A 6,078-nucleotide genomic window follows, 5' to 3' on the forward strand; every position below is an offset into this window, starting at 1 on the left:
ATAAATTACCACTGTTTTGAAGTCCAAACAGTTGAGACTCAGGAGAAAGTTCATTAGCTGGAAATGTTGATGTTTGACGTCACTGAATGTCTTTCTGGGTCCTGGAACAGGGAATAACTGAAGAAGGTTAGTAGGAGCACTATACCATGATGATAAGATAAGGCTTTTGTTGGCAAATTGCCTCTGTTGTTTGCAGACACAGCTATGTCTTGGCAGTCTTACATCTGTTCCTGTTCTGGCCACAAAGGCTGCATGGGGTTTAGGATATTGCTCTTTCCCCTGAGCCTCATTTTCTCAGAGGTGATTGGTGTCTGATTGAACAAACAAGTGACCACTTCAAACCTGCTGATGATAAAACACAAGCACACCCTATCTTCAAGTAAATTAATCAATTAAGCTTTTCTGTTGCACACTCAATTGGTATTTAGATTTCATGATATTTTTTTCCAAATTTCTAATGTAAATATTGCATTATTCAAAATGTTTTGTTGTCTAAATTTCTAATGTACATATTACATTATTTGGATGTTCTTAAGACACTAAATTCACCTTCTTTTCATTTTTTAAAAATTGGCAATACTTGTAGCAAACAAGAAACTGACAGAAACCAGGAATAAGTGAGGTACAACAATTAAGAATATTTCAGATAATACACACAATTAATAATACATGTGCAAATAAGTAATTAGGAATCTCTGAAATACTGTACTCTCATCCCAAAGTCTGAGAACAGCTGACAAACCTCAATTTAATGAGGACTTGGATAATTATTTTTAGATAATAATTCCCAAGCTCACTCTAAGAATATGTTCAGCTGTCATATAAAAAGGGTCAAATTGCCAAATCAAAGTGAATTGAATCTAGTTTTGATGCAGAAAACATCTGGGTTTATTGGCAAATTTTCCATCCAGGTAAAGCCAAGGTCTGGCCACTGTCCAAGCTCCAACTGGGAGGGAATTCCCTAAACACCTTTTAAAAGAAGGCTCTTGAGAATAGCAGTGACATTCATAGCAGTTTTGAGTAAAGGCCTTGGGGTTAAAGACTAATCAAACCACCTAGTAGTTGGATCCCTCCGGTTTCCTTCAGGATAGAGATGCTTCAAACCCAGCAAAGTGCTGGAGTGCTTCTGTAATAATAACTGGGAAAACCCACTGGTCTAGCACTTCAGAGGTGGCTTTCAACGAAGCTCAGATATCTTTTCTTGTAACTCTGAAAAATATTTAAAATTATGAGACAGCATTGGGTCAAGCCATAGAGCCAGTGCAGGGACTAGCCAGAGAGCTAACCTGATCTAAGAGATGCATAAGCAGCTAGAGAACAAAAAAGAAGGATCCCGAAATGTCACGTGTCTTTTAGATAATTACACAAAGAGAAGTTAAAGCATATAAGAAGCCAGCTATCAATACAGTAATAACATCTTATGAATAATGACTATTATAAAATCAGTAAATTCACATCATGTAGTCAATGTATCAGCAGTAACCATCTTAGGAAGTTGAGATAACACCTTTCTAAACAGTCATGTACCTATGACAATAAAATGAAACAAAGAAAAACACTAAAACAGCTTACAGTTAACAACAGCAATAATGTAGAATCATCACTGAATCTTCTGTGTTATTTATGGAAGATAAAATCACAGAGACTGTTAACGAGCAATACAATCTTCCACAAAATCAAGGGTGCACATACTGCATCTTCTTTATCCACAAACAGGTGTTCATCAGTGTTTTATCACAGTTTTAGTCTGAGTTGTCTTATCTCTTAAAAGAAAACCACTACATATCTTACAATGTAGAAAAGTAATATTTAACTGTCTCAGTTTGGCTGAGACAGTTGATGTATTCTATCAATATCTGCTAAAACCAGGTGGGGCAGTGTTCTGTATCTCTTCCATAACCCATCCTCCCTCCAGGAGATATCTTCTGTTAATGGGCCATTGAGTCTCATGCATGACTGATAAAATTACATCAGCCCATTGTGAGATGCTCCAGGGGAGGAGCCAAACATTCCTACCTGGATATAATCCAAGATTTGGAACACCACAGCAGCTTTTTCCCACTGGATTCCCAGAGGAAGACCAGACACTTCTACATCATCACTGGACCTTTAGAGGAAAAATACACCCTTCTGCAGGATCACTACTACAATAGAACCACATCTGTCACTCCAGGAGGACTGCAGCCACCATTTAATTGGACTGCTACCAACACCCTGACTGCTAGGGTGTCAGGTTGTATTCTGACTGTTTGCTTGAGCAGTAAGATATTTTTGGTGAGCTAATTATTTCTAAACTTTAAAGAACTGCTGCAGATAAATTCAAGGTATAGGACTTAATTAAGAACTTCAAATTAATTGCTACAAATAACCTTGGGAGGAGAGCCATGGGCCAGGGCAGGGGCGGGTGGAGCGGCGGTGTGGCAATGATGGCATCTGGGACTGGCAAGCCCCACTGGTGGCATGAAGAAAATAAGAATTCAGCTGCTCAGAAAAATGAAGATGCTACTCAAAGGAAAGCAGCTCTGAAAGCTGCACTGAGAAATAAGATTGAATATGATAAAAAAGCATTGTCTGTTGTTGAGCAGCTCCTGGAAGAGGACATTGCTGAAAAGTTCTTTCTAAATTGTGGAAAATGCATTATTCCATTTACTCACTATAAAGATGTTGTTGATGAACAGTCTATCATTAAACTGTTTGGTTATCCTCTATGTCAGAATAATCTGGAAAATGTGCCAAAGCAGAAGTACAGAATTTCAACAAAAACAAACAGAGTTTATGATATCATTGAAAGAAAGTGCTTTTGCAGCAACTTTTGCTATAGAGCATATAAATATTTTGAAACTCAAATTTCCAAAAATCAAGTATGGATGAGACAAGTAAAACCACAAGACACAGAGATGCTGAAGGAAGGACGGAGTGGACAGTCTGGAGAAGAGGTAAAACTACATGCTGAAGTAATTAAAGAATTTGACATTGAAAATCCTAAGATATCTTCAGATCCATTGAATCTGGTTCTCATGACACAGACAGTAACAGCAGTACTCGGTACTGATACTGAACAAGGTTTTATTTTTTCTGTCCTACCAGGCAGTCAATCAACTTCACCCAATTTTGCACAGAAATTGCACAGAAAAAGCATCCTCAAATAGAAGCATGCTCAGAAAGTCCATGCCAGTCATAAAACTGAAGATGTAGGTGTGGTAGAATCCAGTGAACAACTATCTAATCATGAAGTAGACACTCAGGAAGAAAGACATGCTTGCTCTGTTCAAAATGAAGTAACTGCACCACCTTCAGACAATACTGCTCCTGAGAAATCAAGTGCTTCAGAAATCTTTGAAAATACATGTGGATCACAAATAGTTTTTCTAGGTGTGAGCAAAAGAGGAGTAGAACATTTTAAAATAACACTAGCTAACTCAACAGAACATAAAAAACCCTGAACTGAGGCATCCAGTTAATTCCAAAGGCAGTTTACTAGTGTTGTTTAGGCAACACTTAAGGAATGGAGAACTGAGGAAACTTTAAAATTTCTGCATGGCCCAAACTATGCTTCTTTGTGCTCATCAGAGTGAATAGGATCTGTCAACCAGGAGACTGAAGAACTTGATGAGAGTGACTTAGAGCTGATGATCTCAACACTGTTGCTGTAGGGGAGTCTGAAAACAGTTTGAACCTTTACCTTTCACAGGCTCAGGTGGAATAGTTACGCCTGTGCCTAGTTATGAAAAGTTAAAAGAAACAGAGTTCCTAGAACTCTGAGTAAAAGAGTTCTATAAAAGAAGGTGCATCTTGACTGAAGAGGCAGTGGCACAAGCACAAACAGGGGAACATCTTAGCAAAGCCAAAGCTGATCAACAGGAAGATCTCATCTTCCCACTTCTTGAGTCAAATACAGAAATGCAGATTAGGATTGTCCTTGAAAAACTAAGAAAAGCATTATCTGCCATTTTGGGCCTTCTTCAGATTGCTTCAGGTGATGTTTATACAGAGCTAAAAAATCTTGTCTAAACTTTCCAGTTAACAAACAGAAATATTATTCACAAAATGTCTAAATGGCCTCTGATTGCTATTGTTTTGTTATCTGTATTGTCACAAACAACTCCACTTTTCAGCAATACTCAGACAAGCCCAATGTACGCACAGTTCCTGACCACATTTCTGGAAGAAGTGCATTTCAAAAATGAAGTTCTGGAAATTTTAACAAGGATATTTAGAATGGACTGACAACTTGAATGGTCAGTCATCTTTAAGCTACTTTGTGTGTCTTAAAACCATGCTGGTTAACCGCTGGTTAACCACGGGTTTAATTTTCAGCATTTTGTAAGTAGGTACAGTAACTATAGATCATATCAGCTGGAGCTGAAAATGTGTGAAACACATTTCATAAGGCCTTTCTTTTATAATTCTTCTACCTGTCTATGACATTTAGGCCTGTTAATTTGGGTCAGATAAGTGCATCTCTTGTCTTACCAGCAGCTAAGCTATGTAAGTACTTTTATAGAATTACTAGTAAGTTACAGAATAATGCGTAAAAGCATGCCTCTTTTAGGTCTAGAATGTATATAAAGTAAGTAAAAGTTACCAAAATCCAAGCACAGCTTCACATAATCTAAAATAGTAATTAGTCTATTGCGTGTTCATGACTGAGCATGGATTGAGCTATTTACATTTTTAATGCTCTACAATAATGTACAGCAGTCCACTACAACAATAAGAAATTACAAAGGTTCTTCCACATATAGAAAATGAAGTGAAGAAGAAAAATACATAAAATTTGCTATAATATTCTTTAAAAGAAGGCATAAAGCATCTGCAGGAACAAAAAATAATTAATATAATTAAATAATAAGCACATAGCTTTCTCAAGGCTATATTTTGCTACTCATATTTTATATCATTCCTGTTATACTGGTAAGCAACATGAGAGTATTTCTGATTATCAACTCCCTCATGGCTGGGAGTAAGAAAAATAGAACCAGACTCTTTCAGTGCTAGGGCAAGAGACAATGTATATAAATTGAAACATACTTAAATAGAGACCAATTTTTTCACTCTAGGAATGGCTGAACATTGGAACTAGTATCCGAGAGAGGATATGGGGTCTCCATCTGCGCTGTTTTTCAAAACCCAATTGAACTTGGTCTTTAGCAGCCTGGTTTAGCTGATCTTCCTTTGGGTGGCAGATTTGAACTCGTTTGGACCTCTCCAGATGTTCCTTACTACTGGAACCATTCCGTGATTCCATGAGAACTCATTGAGAAAGAAAGGGAATTAAAACATAAAGCAATTACCTCACTTCAAAATAGACCTCTAGTCTAAGGTGAAAGCATCAATGAATACATAGCTGGATCCATGGCTAGTTTTGGAGGTCATGGAATTTACATGGAAAGTAATTCCAAGATGATCTTCAAATGGGTAGTTTAATTTAAGTAATAAACACATGCAAGTCTACTTGAATATAAGATTTCGTTTTTATTTTTCTCCCATAATCTAGGGGGGAAATAGACAATACAAGACCATAACTATTGAACTGAGCCTCTAGAGCTCAAAATGAAAACACATACGAAATAAAATACATGCTGCTGCTGATACTAGAATTATCTATAATAATTTAGGTTAGAGTGCTATCTTCCTGAGGCAACAGGCTGTTTGTACCAGCTCTTGTCAAAAATCAGGATTCATTTGTACATTTTTGATTAGGGACACATATTATTAGAGTTTCATTTTATTCTTTGTACTTAAATTGCATTTTGCCTAGGGCATTCACTTAAGATACAGTTTATTAAGGTATGTTATTCCATCTTGTCTTTTGTGTAGACAGAAAAAAAAAAAGAAGCTATGCTCAGAAGTGAAAGGCTTTGATAAGTAATTTATTTTGACAACTATAGTGTTATAGCAGCAAGGTAAGAAAAGCTATTTTAACAGGGGTTACACAACATCAATTTTTCCATTTGCATTACAACAAAGATCATATATCTGAAAATATTTTATCTATCATATATCAAAACAATTATTATAACACTTGAGCATACATTTGAAAAATAATTTGAATTTTACTGGATCATTTTTCAATAT

The 6,078-nt window shown here is 36.4% G+C and overlaps 1 pseudogene; it reads left to right on the forward strand.

Moving 5' to 3' along the window:
* Positions 1–2,384: 2,384 nt before the first annotated feature.
* On the forward strand, positions 2,385–4,227 carry LOC115494820 (putative RNA polymerase II subunit B1 CTD phosphatase RPAP2; annotated as a pseudogene).
* Positions 4,228–6,078: the final 1,851 nt, after the last annotated feature.

Source organism: Taeniopygia guttata, chromosome 4, assembly GCF_048771995.1.
Source record: "Taeniopygia guttata chromosome 4, bTaeGut7.mat, whole genome shotgun sequence".
Taxonomy (NCBI): Eukaryota; Metazoa; Chordata; class Aves; order Passeriformes; family Estrildidae; genus Taeniopygia; species Taeniopygia guttata.